This window comes from Vicugna pacos, chromosome 27 (genome assembly GCF_048564905.1).
Source record: "Vicugna pacos chromosome 27, VicPac4, whole genome shotgun sequence".
NCBI lineage: Eukaryota > Metazoa > Chordata > Mammalia > Artiodactyla > Camelidae > Vicugna > Vicugna pacos.
The window spans coordinates 25,273,090-25,292,461 of record NC_133013.1 but is presented as its reverse complement, the minus strand read 5'-3'; the positions used below and the strand labels follow the sequence as shown (position 1 = coordinate 25,292,461).

Here is a 19,372-nt window from a genome sequence, read left to right as displayed (position 1 = left end):
GGCAGAAAGGGAGAAATACCCAAGCCTGGGATGGGGGCGAGGATAGCCGGGGAAGGGGGCGCTGTGAGAGAGGAAACCGGAATGAGGAGCGGGGCGAAGGGAGGATACGCGGGGGAGGCAGGGAGGAATCCTAGAGGCCCGCAAACGCGTTTGGGAGGGGAGAAGAGGGCTCAACTCTGGGAAGATGAATAAACTTGAGCGTCTGAGGCTCACACTCCGTGACAGTTAGAAAAGTAGAAAGACAGTCGAGACTTTCTGTTTAAAAAAAGAAAGAAAGAAAAAAAAACACCGAGTACCAGCGATCCATAAGGCAGGGCCACGAGTATTTTTAATAAGGGAGAGGGGAATGTATTTCCGTGTATGTGCGTTTATAGATGTAAATGTATTTTTAACCTATATGCAAGAAAACAGCACACTGCATCTGTTACCTCTGAAGCTGCATCCAGTTTTTGTGGGACTCTCTCAGGAAAGAACTACTAAATCTGAATACAAAATTAAGACCAGAATTTTGAAATGGCCTGTGTAAGTGAGGTCCTGACCTTGAAGCCTGAGCTTCATTAGCTTCTTTTTGCCTCTTTGTGACTTTGGGCAACTTACTTAACCCTTATGCCTTGGTTTTCTCAGCTGTAAAATGGGGCTAATACAGGAACCTGCCTCATAAAGTGGTTGTGAGACATGTAACAACAGTCTTAGAACCTTGGCTGGTAGGTTCTCAGGAAATGTTGGCTGTTGTTGTTTTTCATTTTTTTGTGTGTGTGATTAGAATAAATTTTTTAAAATTTTAAAGGGAGATGGGGGAAGAAAGCTGGTGAAAGCAAAAGAAATGGGCAAAGCCTTGGAAACTGCAGTTTTCTTAATATGATAGGGACTAGTGAGTGGCAAAGCAGACTCCTTTCACCCTCAAAGGAAGTGGAGGGGTAGCTGGGCTGGAGCCCAAGGTTCCAATGCAGCACCAGCCCCTGCTGTGCTAGGAGACCTTTCCAATAGGACACCCTGCCTCCCGTGGACGAGTGGCCTCTCTCTCCAGTACTGGGAGAAAATCCCTGGTGCAGGGCAGGTCTCCTCCTCCTCTGTCTCCAGTGGTGGGAAGAGGATGGGGATCCCCTAAAGTCCCCGGTCCTAGTTCGAGCCGCTCCAGGCAGGGGCTTAGGAGCATGCAAAGGAGTCACAAACTAGAAAGTCAGAGGGGGCCGAAGGGAGGTCAGATTTATCAGGCCCCCATCAAGTGTCCAGCATTGGGCCAGGTACTCTAACATCTATTCCCTGATTTAATCTTCAAAATCTTCCTTTCTATCATCGTTTGACAGATGTGGAAACTCAGGCACAGAAGCAACTTGCCCAATGTACCACAGCCAGAAAGCAGCAGCCGGAAATATCTGAACACAGCTGCTCTACATCACCCCAGTATAAGGGGAAAAGGGGCTTCTGAATGATGGGAGCTCCCCAGTAAAGGTATGAGTTGGTTTTGGGGACAGGGGGATGTGTTGGTCACTACTGCTGCATAAAAATTACCTCAAAACTCAGTAGCTTAAAGCAAAAACATTCATCATCTTACAGTTTCTGAGGGCTAGAAGTCCAAGAGCAGCTTATAGGGGTGGTTTTAGCTCAGGGCCTCTCATGAGGTGGTGGTCAAGGTATTGACTAGGTCTGGAGCATCTGCTTGCAAGCTTTCTCACATGCTGGTCACAGGCTTCAGTTCCTGTTCACCAGGATCTCTCCATAGATCTGCTGATGACTTACAGCTGGCTTTTCCAAGAGCAAGTGACGAGAGAGAGAGAGAGAGAGAAAGAGAGAGAGAGAGAGAGAGAGAGAGAGAGAGAGAGAGGGAGAGGGAGAGAGAGAGAGAGAGAGAGAGAGGGGGAGGGAGAGAGAGAGAGGGAGGGAGAGAGAGAGAGAGAAGAGAGAGAGCGCGCAAGCGAGCGAGAGAGCAAGAGAGAGTGCAAGCAAGCAAGCAGGAAGCCACACTACCTATGGCCCAGCCTCCTCTGAAGGGGAATTTGGTTCCATTTCTTGAAGGGAACAGCAGTATCAAAGAATTTGTAGACATTTCAAAACCACAACAGAAGGGGAAGGTTTGGGAGGCAAATTTAGGAGGAGAGGGAATCAGGACTTGGAGTAAATATATGGAAAGACCTTGACTCAGGAGAGCTGAATTCATTTGTTTCTTGTTAAATGGATGCATGAGTGACAAAATTTCTAAGATTGTTTTCAAGTCTTTGATCCTGGGCATAGGAGCAGTCAACACTTTATAAGGCTCTCCTGGAGGCTGAGTGGCACTATGGCTATCCGAGTTCTTTGTAAACTTAACACTGCTATGCAATGATGTCTGGAGCAGAACGTGGCCTGGGAGAGAGTTCTGTGTGACACAGGAGTCCCTTCTCAGGCCAAGCACCTCCTCCCTTAGACTGAGTCCCAGGCCCTGGGGCAGTGCTCTGATCCCATCTCCCCATCTCTGTCTCCACCCTAGTCCAGCCCCCTCACCATGTTTCACCTCCATAATTGCTTTTCCCCTTGGAACAGCCAGGATAGGACCCAGGGGTCCCAACACCAGCAAAGCCTCTGCCTTCAGGCTGCTCCTCCTGCTGTGCTGGCTCTCAGGTTTGCATTGTAGACCCAGTGAGTGGTTCACTAGGTCAAGAGCCGTTGATCTTGTGTGAAATTCAATGTTTTCCTAGCCAACAGAACATGTCACCTGAGTCCTGGGAGGGAGAGGTGAGAGGGGATATGCGGGGCCTAAAATGAGTGAGGAGAGAGGGCTCTAGGAGAGGGAAAGAGAGATAAAAGAAGCCATTGGAGCTCCTTCTCCATCTCCCCAAGAGTAGGTGCTGCCACTAGCCCTCTGTCTTCCTTCCAGATTCCAGAGGCAAGTGTAGTAAAATGGCACTCACTTGGGCAAAGTTAGAGTTCCCAGGAGAGTGGTTGCCCCCGCAAAGACTTCTCAAGAACCTGCTGTAAAGCCTGAGATCCCCCATTATTGCTTCTACCTTTGGATCAGCTTTGCTGTCTAAAGATAAGGTTATGCCCCTAATTCCAAGGTGAGAATTGATCAAAAATAAAAGAATCAGGATGTTGGGGAACTTTGGGTGGAAGGAAGATATAGAGCTGAGAAGGTGAGGGAATAGTTACAAGTGATAGCTGACACTCACTTAGCACTTACTACATGCCAGACACTGTGCTATGCATTCACATGTACTAACTCATTTCATACAACAAGCACTAGTTGGTAGCCAGTACCCATTTCACAAGTGAGGCAGAACCAGATCCAGAGTCAGTCTGGCTCCAGAGTCTGTTTTTAATCATGGCACTAGACCATCTGCAGGAGGAAGGGGAAGCAGGGCAAAAAGCCATCAGTTCTAGGACTCCATAGCTACCTACCCATCATGAAGGTCCTGGAACTCCAGAGTAGAATTCTGCTCTGCCAGGTGCTTGCCTGCGATGGCCGGAGGCGGGAGAGGGGGTACCAGGGCTGCTTTTCATCTTCCAGCTCTGACCTGGGGCAGAGCTAAGGTGCGTGGTTTATGCCTTCCCAGAATTATAACTATCCCTTAGGGGTGCATTGAGTTTTTCTACAACTTACAAAATGTCTGCCTAACACTCAAAAGCAGCTAGAGAGGTGGTGAAGAGTATGGGCTTGGAGCCCAGCTGCCTGGGTTTGAGTCCCTGCTCTGCCACTTGCTAGCTATGCCCTTGGTCAAGCTATGGAGCCTCTCTGTGCCTCAGTTTCTTCTACTATAAAATGGAAACTATGATGATGATAATAGGATTTAACCTCTTGAAATTGTCTCAGGTTATCCCCCTAGTACCCCCATGCAATCATCACTCCCACTTTGCAGATAAAGGCTAAAACCCTTGCCCAAAGACTCAGCTACTGAACAGTAAAGCTTGTAGGCAAACCTGGAGGGTAGGGTTAAAAAAACTAAAGAAGTAGAAGCAGAGCAGGATGTCAGCCCTCATGGGGCAGCCAGAGCTGCTGGGCCCCAGCTGTTTGTTGACAGGCAGGAATTCAGACCCAGTGATTTTGTTCTGCTTGTGTGTGATTTAACATTTTCTGCTTCATTTCAATGAGGAGTGGCTGTGTCAGCTTTTCTGAATATTACATACATAGTTCCCTACTCCCATCACATCCTGTCAGAGGCAGGCTTATAATGAACGGTGTAATTTTGTTGCTACAGAGGCCTCTAGGATCTGGAGCACTGAGAAGAAGCCAGGAAATAGTTTCCTCTTCCCTGGGCCACCTCTCTTCCTGGTAATTGTCCCTTTCCCACCTCCCCTTGGTGGTGAGAATAGAAACAGTTCTTTTCACATAATACCCCTGTCACCCCCATCCCCCAGCCCACTGGCCCGGAGTAGAGCCCCCAAATCAAGCTGGCTGAGTTGAGATTCATGCCAGTTCAAAGAGCTACTTGGTCAAATCCCCATTATGGCCATGAGGGTCCCCTGTCACTACCAAGTAACTGTCTTCCCTTCTCTTAAGCAAAAGATAAAGTTAACCAACCCTGTCTGCCTTCTATTGTTCTGAAGTAAATCACAAGGCACCTTGTCCCATTGTGTCCCAGAAGATAAATCTGATATATTTCGATAAGGGTAAAGAACATATTTTGTTTGCAAAATTCCTGGGAGAACCCTCTCTCTGCCCAGAAATTATGCATACTTGCTGATTAATGACCTGTCCAGTGAGCCTGCCTCAGGAAAGATAATAGTTGTGATTGGGTGTCACCAGCTCCCATCATTTCTGCCTCCAGAGAAGTCATAGGAACAGGCAGGACTCCTCCCCTCTCTGAAACAGTTGTCTTGTGGTACCTACTGATCTCCACTGAGGGTTGTGAGCACATCTTTCAGATTCCGCCCTGAAGTTAAAGTGAGCAATTCAGGTCCAGTGTTTTCAAAAAAAAAAGCCTCAAAGTTTATGTTTTTGTGTGACAGTTTAGGTTTTTAAATGTTGCCAATTGTTTCAGTTAACTGTCACTGGCTAACAAATCACCTTAAAACTATGCGGTTAAAAACAACAGTGATTTATTATTTCTAGTGCTTCTGTGGTTTGGCTGGACTCAGATGTGCAGTTCTGTTCCACGTGGCATCATTTGGGGCCACTCACTCATCTGCATTCAGCTGGGAGCTTGACTGGGGCTGGAACACTCAAGGTGGCTTCACACACATGTCTGGTGCCTCAGCTGGGGGGCTGGAATGGCTGGGGGTGCTGGCTGGGTCTCTCTCCACATGGTCTCTAGCCTGGACCCATTTCTTGAGTGGCTTGATCTCAAAAAGATGAAAGTGGGGATTGCAAGGCCTCATAAGGACCAGGCCCAGAAGTCACGCATTGCTACTTCCTCTGCATTCTATTGGTCACACCATCCAGCCCATATTCAAGGCGCAGGAAAAGAAACTCCAGCTCTTGATGGAAAGCCTGACATGCATATACAGTCATGGGAGCCGTCTCTAGGGGCAGCCTACCACGTCAGCTAACTCCTCCTCCTATGTCTGCAGGTCAGTGTGGCCCATGGATGCAGCTTCTACATGAAACTTACAAGAAATTCACCTGGAAATCCTTCATAACCAGGGGCTTTTTAATGGCAGGAGGTAGGCGGTAGGTAGCTGGACAAGATGATTCTGGGCTTTCTCTGCTGTTCATGTGGCCTCTTCATAGGAGGAGAAGAATGTCAGATACTAGATACTGCCCATGCCTGCCTATTGTTACTTCCTCCTTATTAACCTACTTTGGGACTGCTTCCATCCATGAGCTGAATCCCAAAGCTGCCAAGTTATAACCTGGAGGGAAGAAGGTTAAATGATTGCTGAGATCTCTTTTAATACCCTGGTCAGTGCACCAGCTTTGACTTTCAGCCTAAGAAATCATTGCAGGATTTTAATCAGGCCTGTTTTAATTAAGTTAGTACTTTGGAATGCCTACTTGGGTTGCTAAGAGGCCTCTGTTCCAGTTACCAACTGCTCCCTGATGAATTATCCAAAATTGAGGTTTGTGAAGCAATAATTTTTTTTGCTCACAGATTCTGTGGGACAGGAATTCAGGCAGGGCACAGTGAGGGTGGCTTGTCTCTTTTTCTGCCATGTCTGGTTCAGCTGGAAGACTCGAAGGCTGAAAGACTCCAGTCTGGAAGTTTGTTTACTTGCGTATCTGTTGGTTCTTGCTGGCTGACAGATGGAAGCCTCAGATCACCACATGGGCTCTCCAGGTGGCCTTTCTGCTTGGATTAGTTTGAGCTTCCTCACAGCATGGCGGCTGGATTCTAGGGTGAGCATCCAATGACAGAGAGAGCCAGGCATAAACTGTATTGTGTTTTATGACCTAACCTTGGGTAGCACACAGTGTCACTTCTGCCACATTCTGTTTATTTATCGAGGAAGTCACCAAGCCTTCGCCCAGGTTTAGTGCGCAAAGGCACTTATCACCTAATATAATGATATATATTTTAATGTTTGTTACCCATCTCCTCCCACTAGAATGTAGGTTCCATGAGGACAGAGACTTTGTTTTGTTCTAGGCTGCATCTGCAGCACCCAGAACAGTGTCTGATACTCAGAAAGTGGTCAGTGTTTGTTGAGTGAATGAATGATGGGCTTTGGTTGTGAAAAGTCAGCAACCCCATCCCAGGACATGGTCTAAAACAGTGGTTGTTTTTTAAATTTTATTTATTTATTTATTTATTTATTTATTTATTTAATGGCAGTAACTCGGGATTGAACCCAGGACCTCGTGCATACTAAGCCTGAACTCTGCCGTTGAGCTATACCCTCCCACCTAAAACAGTGGTTCTTAATGTGTGATCCCGAAGTCTTTGGAGGTCCCTAAGACCCTTTCTTGGCATGGGCACAGAGGGAGGGAGGGAGGCTCTGTGAAGTCAAACTTTTTTAACAATACTGAGATATTTTTTGCCTTTTTCACTCTTATTCTCTCATAAATGTATAATGAAATTTTCCAAAGGTTGCATGACATGTGATATTGCAAGAAATTAAATGCAGAAGCAGATATGAGACTCCAGCTGTCTTCTATTAAGCAAGACACTAAAGAGACATGCAGAACTGTAAACAATGCCACTCTTCTCACTACTTTATCTTGTGTGTTTGTTTTGGAAAATATAATTTTTTTAAATATTTTTTTATATTAACATGTAGTTTATTATTGTTATTTTAAATGAATGAAAACAAATATTTTTAAAGTTTCCCTATTTTAAATTATAATACAGTAAATATTGGTAAATAACCCACCTTTAAAAAGTTCTACGGGGTTAATAATTTTTAGGAATGTAAAGCGGTTCTGAGGCTAACATGTGTGAGAGGGTAGGAATCAAAGAGGCTAAACTGTTCTCCATGCTACAGAATTCGGGACTGTGGAGCTGATCATCAGCAGTTCCAGACAGAGATGAGGGTTGGGAGGAGGCTAAGGGTCTGGACCTAGGGAAGAGTTGAGGTGCACAAAAGAGCCCAGCATCACAGAGGCCCCTGCACCTATGGAGAAACAAGGCCAGGGCAACAGGAATGACCAAAATGTTGTAGGGACAGTCATGTATGATGTTGACTATTGTTTTAATTGATCCAAAAGATTTGATTTCAGAGGAGGAAGGATATGCATAAAAATATTCTTATTTTCATAGTAGCTTACATATAATAACAAAAGAATAAAACAATCAGATCCTTGAAATAAAAAATAAGAAGCATAACACTGGTGTAAACTTGCTGAGAAGCTACTTGCTGAGAATGAATGGAATGGGTGCTGTTGGGAGGCATCGTCCCCAATGGGTTTTTGCAGGTTCCACATTCAGGGGCATCGGGTGATAGGAATTTGTTGAAAGGATACCCAGGAAACACTATTATTAATCACTCATTCCTTCAGAATATGTACTCAGTCTCTATTGTGTGACAGGCATGGATGTAGGTGCTGGGGATAGGGCAGTGAACAACACAGGAACAGTTCTTGCTCGGGGGAGCTCACATTCTAGTGAAATAAAAATAGCCCAGTAGCAGTCCTCATCACCACCTCCATGGCACTGAGTCATCAGCTAAGCTAAACTCCCCACTGCCGCTGCAGACAGCACCCAGAACAAAGCCCATGGCCCCACGAATGCACACACTTGGTAGCAGGCCACTCTCTAGTGTGTTTGTGCTCACTGTGTGGCAGACGCTGCTGGTACCCTCCCCAGTATTGATTCTCCCCTTCTTCCTTACTAATACAACACTGATTTTATTGGCAGAGACAATGTGCCTCGTTAAAAAGCTAAAATGTGTTACAGAGTCACTTCCTTGCTAAATAAGAGTGACTATGTGACAGTTGAGGACAATGAGAGATAAATGGAAATTGTTGGGTCAGGCTTTCTGGAAAGCTGGTTAAATGGGGGTACAGACTCAGCTGGCTTGCCCTTTGGCCCTTTGCCCTTCCTCCTTCCAGCTGCCCGCAATGCAGCCGTGGTGACTGCTGCTGGGAAGCCTCTCAAAAGTCTGAGGGAAAGGCCGAGAGATTTGCAGATTTCTACCCTGAATCTTAAAGTCACTGAGCCAACTCACTTATTCCTAGACTTCTCATTATGTAATAAAAAGACCTATCTTGTTTAAGTCACTGTTATTTGAGTTTTCTGTTACCTGTAGCCAAGCTAAATCCATACCTTATACACCAAGAATCTGCTGTGCGTTCTTACCTGTGGTGGCTGCGAGAATGGCTTCTCACATCTCTGATTACGGGGAACGTAATTGACAAAGGCACCCTGCTGCTGCATTCTGAAACCCATCACTGCATTTGTGCCAAGGCCAAGGCCAAATTTCCTGTGGGCTCCTAATGAATGAGCACAGATGGGATATTAAAGCAGGCCCACTCCTAGGAGATGGATGGAAGATAGGTGGTTTTGGCGGGAGGACTCCCCAGTGGCATCCCCAAACTGTCCTTGCAGTGCGGAATTGCACTGCAGTCTAAGATGCTTCCACCCAACTTCCTTTCCTCCCTCTGTTTTTTACTCAGGGTCAGACAGGTAGCATGGTTTGATGGTTCTCCTAGGCTCAACCTGACTCCCTCTTTATTTTCTCTAACAGATGGTTTCTCCTAATAAATGTCTTGTGTATTTAATCTCATCTTGGTGTCAGCTTCTCTGAGGACTTGTACTAACACATTCTCAATATGTATTGAGACCTGTTTATGCCTTTTGTACTTGCTATTATAATAATATAATTTAATAAAATATAACTAAACCAAAGAAATATGAATGCAAAAGGAAAGTGAGTTATTATTTCTATGAAAACTAACTTTATTGCTTTGGAAAGTTTTGAAAAAGATAGTTGTTTAAAAAAACTGTTCATAAAAAGACAAATATTGTATGATCCCACTTACACGAAGTATTTAAAGTAATCAAATTCACTTTGATTTTGAAAGTAGAATGGTGGTTACCAGGAGCTGAGGAGGAGAGAGAAATGGAGAGTTGTTGTTTAACAGGTATTACGTATTAATTTGTGTGTTACATACACATATCATTAAAACTTATAATAAATATATGTGTATGTTTATGTATATATACTTCCCCTAAAGAGCCAGTTGTTAAACATTTCGCAAACACACCGCTCGATCATGGTCTCCTTTCCCTGAGACTGGCAGTGGGGTGACGGTGAGCAATACAGGGGTGGACCTGCTCCCTCCCCGCCTGCCCCGGAACTCACAGTCTCATGAGGAGTCGGGCACCTAGGTAACAACAGCCCTGCGTGGCAGAGAGAGAAGCACCAAGCAGAGGAATGTAGTCCAGGGAGCCATCCAGAGGAGCGACTCATGGGGGCCCTCAAAGGGTGAGTAGAAATCAGCTAGCCACAGGGACAACATGAACAAAGCCCAGCTGTTGACAGAAACAATGAAGGACAGAGGGTGGGAAGTTGAGAGACACAGGGTGTGGTGTGTCTGCTGGAGAGAAACCAGCAGGCTATGGGATGCTGCACCTGGCCTGATGGTACCTGGAAGGAGGAGAAAGAGCAGCTTCTACTAGAGAAGGTCCTCTGAGCTCCAGTCCTAAGAAGAGTCAGAATTTCTAGGAAAACAGATGGGATGGGAGTCAGGTGAGGGGAAGAGAGGATAGAACAGCATGTGCAAAAGCAAGGAGGCAAAAGAGAAACTGAATTCTTCGAACTGCAAGCAGTCCTGGGTGACAGGAACGGTTGGGAGCCTCAGGAGGGTCCTAAGGAGGAGAGTGGCATGACTAAGATCCCTGTGACTGCTTGGAGGAGAATGGCTTGAGAGGATGTCAGGTGGTGAAAGACTAGAGGATATAATACCTTTGAGGAGACTATTGCAGAGACGATGAAATGGGATAGTGGATGTGGGGATGCAAACAGGAGGATTGATTCTGAAGCAGAATTGATAGGACTTAATTTCCAGGGGTCTGGCTTAGATAACTGAGGGTTGACACAATCATTTTTGAAGAGTACTGGTCACTTATTTTTTCCCTCAATCTGATGTTTTCCCCATGATTAGATTGAGGCTATGCATTTTGGAGGCAAGAACATCACAGAAATCAGTGACGCCTATCAGGAGGTCCATGATGTCAATGTGTCTTCTCGCTGATGATAGGGCCATTTTTAGAGGCAGGATCACAGAGGAACAAATATAGGGAAAATGTCTGGAGTCCCAGTTTGAGATGGGCCTGGAATGCAGAAGAGAATTCAAACCAGAGATAGAGCTCTGGGAGCTCCGGGCACCTCAGAGGTAGCGCAGGGCTTTGCAGAGGGCAAAGTTGCCAGTGGAGAAGGTATCGGACTGAGGAGGGGGAAGGGTGACTGTGGAGGAAAAGCAAGACTGGCTTTGCAATGTACCCAAATTGTCAGGCAGGTAAGGACTGGAGTGTGTTCTATGGATTTGGTATCCAGGGGCTCAGCCAGCGACCAAGGTCAGTGCTTACCAGGCCAGACCCAGGCTGGGACTTGTGAAGGGTGTTTTTTCTCTCTGGACAGTTAGTGGGAGCAGGTTGGGGAGTGCACTCCTGTTCTAACTCGCGTGAGCAGTGAGTGTTTACACGTTCAGAGCTGCTGGCAAGCCTGCAAGAGGTGGTGGTGATGAAAATGAGCTGTGTGTAGGCCAGCAGGCTACCCAATGCCCAGCACTTCCAGCTGCCAGCAGAGCAACATAGCTGGTGGAGAATTGGCTCTGCAAGTGTTAGAGGATGCCAAGTGCAAGAGCAGGCGTGAGTGCCCCCAAGTGGTCTACTGGAGGCACTGCTGGTAGAAGAGAAGCAGTGAGAGGTGGTCTCTGACCTGGGTTTCTGGTATAGGCAAGAGCTTGGAGGCCTGGAATTATCTATGTTTTCTGGACTCAAGCTACCCCAGGGATCCCCATTTTTAAAGCTAGCAATCCTATCCTGAGTTATAATCAACAAAATGCACAGATCTTAGATTTTCAGTTTGGTAAGTTTTGATGATTTTATATACCTTATAACTATCATCCCAAACAAGATCTGGAATATTTCCACTACCCCAGAAATTTCTTTTCTGTCCCTTTTCAGTCAGTCTACCTCCATCCCCAGCCAGGAACCACTATTCTTCTATCACACTAAGTTTTCTGGTTTTTAACTTCATATAAGTGGAATCATATAGTATACATTTTTTGGTCTGGCATATTTTTCTCAACATAATATTTTTGAGATTTATCCATGTTATTGTAGTTATTGGTTGCTTATTCATTTTTATTGTTAATTCATATTCCAAGGTCTGAATATACAATAATTTGCTTATTCATTCTCTTGGTTTTGTTTTTTTATTCATTTTCTTGTTGATGGCTGTTTCTGGTTTTTAGCTACTATGAATAAAATTGCAATGAATTTGCAAGTCTTTTGTGAACATACATTTTTCTTTCTCTTGGGTATATACCTAGGAGTAGAAATGATAAGTCAAATGGTAACTCTATGTTTAACTCTTCGAGAAACTGCCAGACTGTTCTCCAAAGTGGCTGTACCATTTTACATTCCTTCCAGCAGTGTATAGGGTTTCAATTTCTGCAGATTCCCATCAATACTTATTAATATTTGTCTTTTTGATTATAACCATTCTAGTGGATGTGAAGTGGTATTTCATTGTGGTTTTGACTTGCATTCCCTTATGACTAATGAGGTTGAGCATGCTTTCTCATGTGCTTATCAGCCATCTGTCTATCTTTCTTTGAAGGAATTTTTATTCAGATCCTTTGCTCATTTTTATAGTAAATTATCTTTTTTTTATTATTGAGTTGTAAGAATTCTTCATATATTCCAAAAGTGACTTGAAAATATTTTCTTGCATACTGTGGGTTGCCTTGAGGAGGTTCCAGTCTGGTTGGGGGGAGAAGACAAACATGGGGAGTGAGGTTGTAGGAAGGAGGTGTGGCGGGGAGAGGCACTGTAGAGGGAGGTCTAGAGTGAACCCTCTGAGCTCTAGGTTGCCCACCAATGAGTGAACTGAATGAACTGCTCTGACAGTGCCATGGCTCTACAGGCAAGAATTTGCATCACTGTATGCTCAGTGCTATGCTATCAGGCATACATACTTACATAAGTGTCAGAGACTTGGCATCTCATAAGACCAGGAGCATGGAGTAAGGTGGAGGGAGCAGGAGTCTCTTTCTTAAGAAAGGAAACTCCATGTTGCAAACTTCCACAGGACTAACAGCAGCATGATGTGGCTTGAGAGCCAGACAGACTTGGATTTAGATCTTGGTTGTAGTATATGCTACTGTATAGTGCCCTCGCGTGCCCATCTAGCCATTCCTGATGGCTTCTTATAGTCTTAGAGCATATATTCTTATTCTTATAGTCTTAGAGCATGCAAGCCCCTGAGATTTTCTGCCTGTGGGCTTTCTTTGCTCAGACACAGGGAAATCTGGAAGTGCCAGGAGCAGCCCTCAACCCGTGCTTTCCTCATTCTTTTGGTAGGACCACTGCATTGTACTCTGCACTGTGTCCCAGAGGTCCCCAGTAGGATCGAGCCACTATTGCCCACAGTAGTAACCTGCTCATTATTGCACCCTGAATTGGGTTACTTTTATTTGTTTGTTTCAAATTCCTCCATTTCTCTACTAGTGCTTCCTGGGATCTCTCTCAAATAGATCATTTGTACTCACATCCTTATCTCAGTGTATGCTTCTGGGGAAACCCAACCTAAACATACTGGTTCTTCCTCTTCTTAGGTACATCCATTCTATTTCCTTGGTCACTTTACCTCTCTGAACCTCACTTTCCTCATCTACAAAATGGGGATAAAACCATTTACTTTATAGTACAGTCATGAGGCTTAGCATCTCACTCAGACATATTTAGGGTTCAGTAAATGTCAGTCTTCATTTCTTTCCAGTTGTTTACTGTCCTATAACATAGATATTCTTGCAGAAACCATTGGGTGTACATGCCTTATTCAGCCATAGCTGAGCAGAAAAATATAAGCAGTCTGGAGCTGGCTTAACAGGTGACTGTCTTACTGTTCCCAGTCATTTGCTCCCTCCCTGCTATAGGATTAAACATCCCTAGTATTTGTCATGCCTTGCATCCTCTAGAGGGAGCAAGTTTCCCTGTTGCCCATGCATTAGCCATAGGTCATGCTTTGATATGTGGCACATGAGCAGATATGATATTCATCACATTTGAGAAGAAGCTTTTAATGTGTTATTGTATGGTTTGGCTCAAGCTTTTTCACTTCTGCCTTTCTCCATGAGAAATACATGTCCCAGACATGCCCCCAGAGCATGGCACATAGTATGAGCTAACATTTATTAAATACATATTGTGTACCATGCACTATCCCATGTGTTACATATGCCTACATGTGTTAATTCATTTCATCCTCATGGGAACTGTAAGACATCAATACTGTTATCATCATCTTTATTTTACATATGTGGAAAACTAAGATTCAGTAAGGATGAATGCCTTGCTTAAATGTACACAACTGGAATGGGGAAGGCAGTCTGCCTTCTAGGTCCATATTCTTAAACACTGCACTATGCTGCTTCTCATAGGTGACCAGCAAATGCTTGTTGAATTTAAAGTTTGTTTAAATGATTGTCACTCATGAAGCACTGTTCTCTTCTATTTACCCAGATTCTGAAGGTGCAATCCACTGGGACAATGATGGGCTTCTTACTTACTTTGGACCTGGGCACTTTTCCTGCCTCAGTTGTTAGCCAAATAGGAGGCCCTTCTAATTCTCCTAACTGGGGAAAAGTCATTTGTGGCCATCAGATGGGAACCCAAACATTTATCCTGTAGGACCCACATGAACCACAAGATAACTCCTGTAAATCCCATGTGGATCCAAGACATCTCCACTGTGAACCTTCATTGTGAACATCAGATCCCTCTCCTGAAGACTCATATGAACCCATGTATCTTTCCTGGGGCCCTCATGGACACCTAACATCTCTCCTGTAGAGCCATGCTTGATAACCTCCTCAGGGTCCCATTCACCATTTCATTGGGTCCTCTCACAACTCTATAAATCAGTTAAGGCTTGCCTTAAAGCAGAGATAGACAGCAGTGACCATTGAGTGGACCAAGCACAGGACCAAAAGCAGAACCCTGGTGTCCTGCCCTTCAGCCCACGACTCTTCTGTCCTGACTGGCATAGATTATGCTTTCTGCTCAACCCTCCACAGCCCCTGAAGCACCCTCCTTTTCTTCTCTCTCTTGCATTAATTCTTGTCTGCCTTTCTTCACTCCTGCCCCCTTTCTATCCCAGCTGTGGGAGTGAGGCCCCACTCTCAGCAGGCTGGAGTCAGACAAAGAGCCCTTATTCAGGGCAAAGAATCCCCACAGTGTCTCCCACCCACTGAGGCCCCCTTCTAGGCCCAGGGTGATGTGGGCAGAGGGTACTGTGGAGGGCAAGAGCCATTGGCTGGCAGGACAGAGGCTGGGTTAAGCTGTAGATATCCCACAGGAGGTTTACAGCATAAACACCATTCACAATAAAATCCTGTCTTTCACTCCGAGCCTCATCTCTCCAAGTGGGTCTCTCTCAACCCTTATTAGTTCTGGGTTTTTAAACATTTACCCTGGTCTCTACTCACTTTCAGTGTTCATCTCTGTATATCACAGTTTCTTTCTCTTTTCTTTATTTCTTTTCTGTTTCTCTTTCTAAGCCTCTCTCTTTCTATTGCTCTGCATAGCTTGTCAATCTCTATTTCTTACCTCTTTCTCACTTTATCATGCTCTTTCTTCTCTATCTTTCCTTGTCTATTTTTCTCTCCAAATTGTGATCACTGCAAATCTCTGCCTTTTCATGTTTCTATGTCTTTATTTTCAAGATTCTCCTTTCTTGTCTTTCTATGTCTGTCCTTCCGTGCATCTGTGTGTCCTTGTCTATGTGTCGTTTCTGTTTCTTTATGTCTCATCTCTGACCTTCTGTCCTTCATCCTCTCCTTGTCACTTTGGGCCTGTGGATCTGAAGGGCCTTCATCAGTTATCACACTCTCCTGCTTACAAACTCCCTCTCACTCTTCCTTTTTGGTTCGTTTCAGCGGCTCTTGGGACCGGCATGGAAGGTTATTCTCCCCAGTTTACGGATTTGGAAGCTGAGGCTCTGGTAGTTGGTACCAGACTCCTTTTCTGGGTCTTTTCTTCGACCTCTTTGCCTCGCTCTTGTCCCCGTGGTGCCCTCAGACCACCTGACCGGGCGCTGTCCCGGGAATTTAGCACCTCGGACAGCTCCTGTAAGGTGCGGGGGTGGCCAGGCCTTCCTTCTCGCGAGCTCAGGCAGAGCAGCCCTAGAGGAAGCGCGGGAATCTCGCGAGAGAGGCTGTTGCAGGCAGGGGCGGCGCGGGCGCGCGAGAAACTGGCCCGAGGCGCGCGCGCGCGCACCCTGCCCCCAGCCCCGGAGCGGCTCGTGGCCGGCTCCGCGCCGCATCGCTGGTTGCAGCGCAGCGCAGCGCAGCGCGGCGGCTTTTGCCGAGCGACAGCGGCGGGTAAGTCCCGGGCCTAAAGGCCTAGAGAAGGGCTTTGCAACGAAGTTGGGCACAGGGCGAAAGGTTCTCCGCATCTCCAGCTTTGTACCTCCTACGCTTCACCTTTGGATGCAGGAGGCAGGCGGAGCTGGAGAGATGGGGAGTGGAGGTGACCTTCCCTGTTTGGGGCGGAGGAAGAGCGTCCCGGGTGCTCCCAGGCCTCCCAACCCCCACCATCCCCATTACCGGCTCCAGCAGAGGGAACCTGGGTCTTAGATGACGTCAGACCCTTGGATTCTGGAGTTGGGCCTTGGGCCTTCTATCAGCACCCCCAGGCCCACCTGGCGTTCCCTGGAAACAGGCCTCCCCCTCCTGGGGATGGTGCACGCGGCCTGGGTTGGGGGCGCCTGGAGGCGGGGTGACTGAAGCCTCCTTTTGGTCTTTCCTCACAAGAGGAGCCTGCAGGTGGACCCAGGTTGTACTCCCCACCCTTGCAACCCCCGCCTCCCGGAGGCAGCAGACCTTTGGCCCGCTGGTCTGAGCCTCCTCGGGATTTCAGGGGATGGGTGCATTGGCTTGACCCTGGGGTCCACCAGGGCTTTGGGGTGGTGTATTGGGGGCGCCGGAAGAAGCGCATTACAACGCTGGCAGGAGTGGGTCACGAGGATGGGGGTGAGATGTTTGGGAACCCATCCCTGCCCCTGCCTCTAGGAGCTCCTGATCTAGGAGTTGGGGAAACCAAGTAGAGTCTGGGACTGAGAATTCGCTAACTCAGGCCGTTCAAACCGGTAATGGCCCAGCTCCAGGCTGAGGAGTTTAGGGAGGGCCAGGACTTTCCCGTGGACACCAGGAGCATAAGGAAGAAGGGAGGCAAGAGCCAGTGAATAGCAAGCTTCTTGGAGATTGTGAGATTTGGTTGGGAGGAGAGGGCATTTCTGGGGAATGGTCTGGTCAAAGGCATAGAGGTGGGAATTTAGCATAGCCTTTGGGGAGCCTGGCCTGTGAGCCCAGCCATGTGACTGTGCCCATGGGGTGGGCCAGTCTGGAGATTTTTGCAGCCTGTGCTCTACCTGTTCTGTTTCCAAGAGGCAGGCCTCTGAAAGAGGGAAATGGTTCTTGCATAGGCATGACTGGAGAGAGATTTTGTTTGGGGATACACAAATCTCTGTAGTTGAGATTTGATCTGGCTTTGGTGAGCCTGAAGAGCTGAGAGAGGACTGTCTCTGGTGAATGGGCCACAGAAAGAGGGTCTTCTTAAGTCTAGCAAACCCTTGGAGAGTTAGCAGGGTCCTGGGAAGGGAGCTCTGGGTAGGGGCTGTGGATGCTGTGGCTGTTTCTTTAACCCTTTCCCTGGCGGGCCAGCTGGCCACTTCTGAACAAATTGATTCCCCTCTCTGGGCATCTCTTTGCCAGCATCTTTCTCTAGGGATGAAATAATAGGACTAAGTATTGATCTCCCTTGAGGAAGCTGCTTGTTCTAGTTTAGAGCATCCCTATCAGTTCTCCTTCCTTTCCCTTTCCTCCCCCTTCTCTCTGCCTTCCTCTCCCTTTCCCTGCCCCCTCCACACAGCAGTTCCTCTACAGAGAACTTCCTTTCTTACTGACAGCCTGGAGTCTCTGAAGGTTTCCTGGAGGAAGTGTGATACAGCAGGGGTGACAGAAGCTGTGGGCTTAGCCTGATTGCTGGAGGGCATCCGTTGCTCCACTCCCACTCCTTGGGAGGGTGTCCAAGTCTTGAGCAAGAACATGATTGACTGTGCTCTGTGCCCTGTTCTGTACTGGGTCCCTCCTGGAAGCCCCATCCAGGAGGGAGTGAGGTAGAGATTGGGTGAGAATGAGGGAGTACTTGGTGCCCAATAACTGGTTCAGAATTTAAGCAGTGGGAGGCACAACAGGGATGTCTGGAAGGACTTCCTAGATGAGGTGGGATGTGAGAAGCTAGTAGGATTTAGAGGAGTGACAGGGCTCTGGTTTGGGGCATTGGAAGCAGAGGGGATGGCTAGATATGATCTCTCTTGTATGGGCTGTATGGGTTGTATGGGAAACAGGTAGAGAAGTAAAAGGTGGTGGGTGGGAGGTTTGTAGCTGAATGACACAAGGCCTTGAATGCCAGGCACAGGATCAGTAGGGGCTACTGAAGCGTCATCATAGGACAGTAATAGTGATGCCAGGAGAGTGATGTTTTCTAAGGATGATTCAGAGTTCTGGGACATTAGGGCTGGGGATGTGGGACTGGGTGTGAGATAAGGGGACCAGAGGTAGAGCAAGAGGGGAAAACTGCCATCTTAGCAGACAGGCTCTAGGCAGGCAGGAAGAAAATGACCATTTCTATGCCAAGCATGGGAAGCTCATGCTTGGAGAGAGGGCTGGTGAGTAAGGGAGCCCTGGAACTAACCCCAGGTCCTGATCTGAGGCCAGACTTGACTTCCTTCTCTCTGCCATGAACCTCACTTTCTCTATTGTGGGACCTTCTGTCCTCCCAGATACACAGTAAGAAATGGAATAAATTGTAATCTGTTTTTTTTTTAAGCAAAATTCAGGTCGTATTTGCTATCTTATTGATAACTAAGGAGGTGCTTCTTAGGCCTACATTTTGGGGGGATATATAGCACCTCTAATACCCCCAACATTATGAAAAACTCTCAGTTGAGGAGCAAACTGCTACTTTCCCCATTTTTCAGTTTAAGAACTTTGGTTTGCAGAGACCAGTCATTGCTGTACCCTCCCACCCCCACCCCACAAATACAAGTATTTTAAAGGCTATCCCTGAAATAAGAGCAGAGGAGACTGGAACCTTCCATTCTTGTGACCTCAGCCTCTGTAGCCCTCCCAAGCTTAAATTCTCTCAGGGCTAACCATATACAAACAAGGCAGCCTTGCCCTGTGCTCTGACTTCTCCCACCGTCTCTAATTTTCTACACTGATTTCTCTGTAACCATGGGTATACCTTTGGGAGAAAGCCTGGGACCAGGCTTGGGGGTCAGATTGGAGCCAGGGTTAGAGTCTCCTCCCTTGAGTCTCCTACAGTCTAGTTAGTACCCACTCTCCCCCTGCCTCTCTTCTTTGTTTTCCTGGAAGACATTAAAGCTGGACCACAGTCTCCCACTCCACATCCCATTGTCTTGTGGGAGGTGATGCCTCCTTCAGCCACCCTTTCTGCCAGCCACACGTGAATCTGGTCATCATTGGCATGTAGCCACCTCTGAAATCTTGAATTCCAGTATTCTTCTCTGACCACAGTCCAGTTTCTGCTTTATCTACTTTGGGGCCTCAAGGAGACGGCTAGTTCTCTGACACCTCCGTTTTCTCTGTCCCATGAGCATGACAGCTTCTGTGTCTTTTCTGGACCCCATGGTTTAGGATTTTAACCATTCTGTGATCCATGCCCTCAATTACTATGTCACTTTGCTTGTTTGTCCCACCTCAGCAGCAGGCCCCCCAACTCTGGATTCTATACTCAGAATATAGAAAGCTTCTGGTGACCATCGCATA

The 19,372-nt window shown here is 46.8% G+C and overlaps 1 protein-coding gene across 7 annotated transcripts in view; it reads left to right on the top strand.

Annotated features, from left to right (window-relative positions):
• Positions 1 to 19,372, top strand: part of SCAMP5 (secretory carrier membrane protein 5) — a 65,707-nt gene that overhangs the window by 28,782 nt on the left and 17,553 nt on the right. For 6 of the 7 annotated variants that reach the window (XM_072951053.1, XM_072951055.1, XM_072951059.1 and 3 more), the window contains one exon: positions 1,308 to 1,452. The gene's annotated coding sequence lies outside the window, so the exon portion shown is untranslated. Of the gene's footprint in view, positions 1 to 1,307; positions 1,453 to 15,770; positions 15,902 to 19,372 lie in introns of those variants that run through there. The other variant, XM_072951057.1, reaches the window with a different exon arrangement.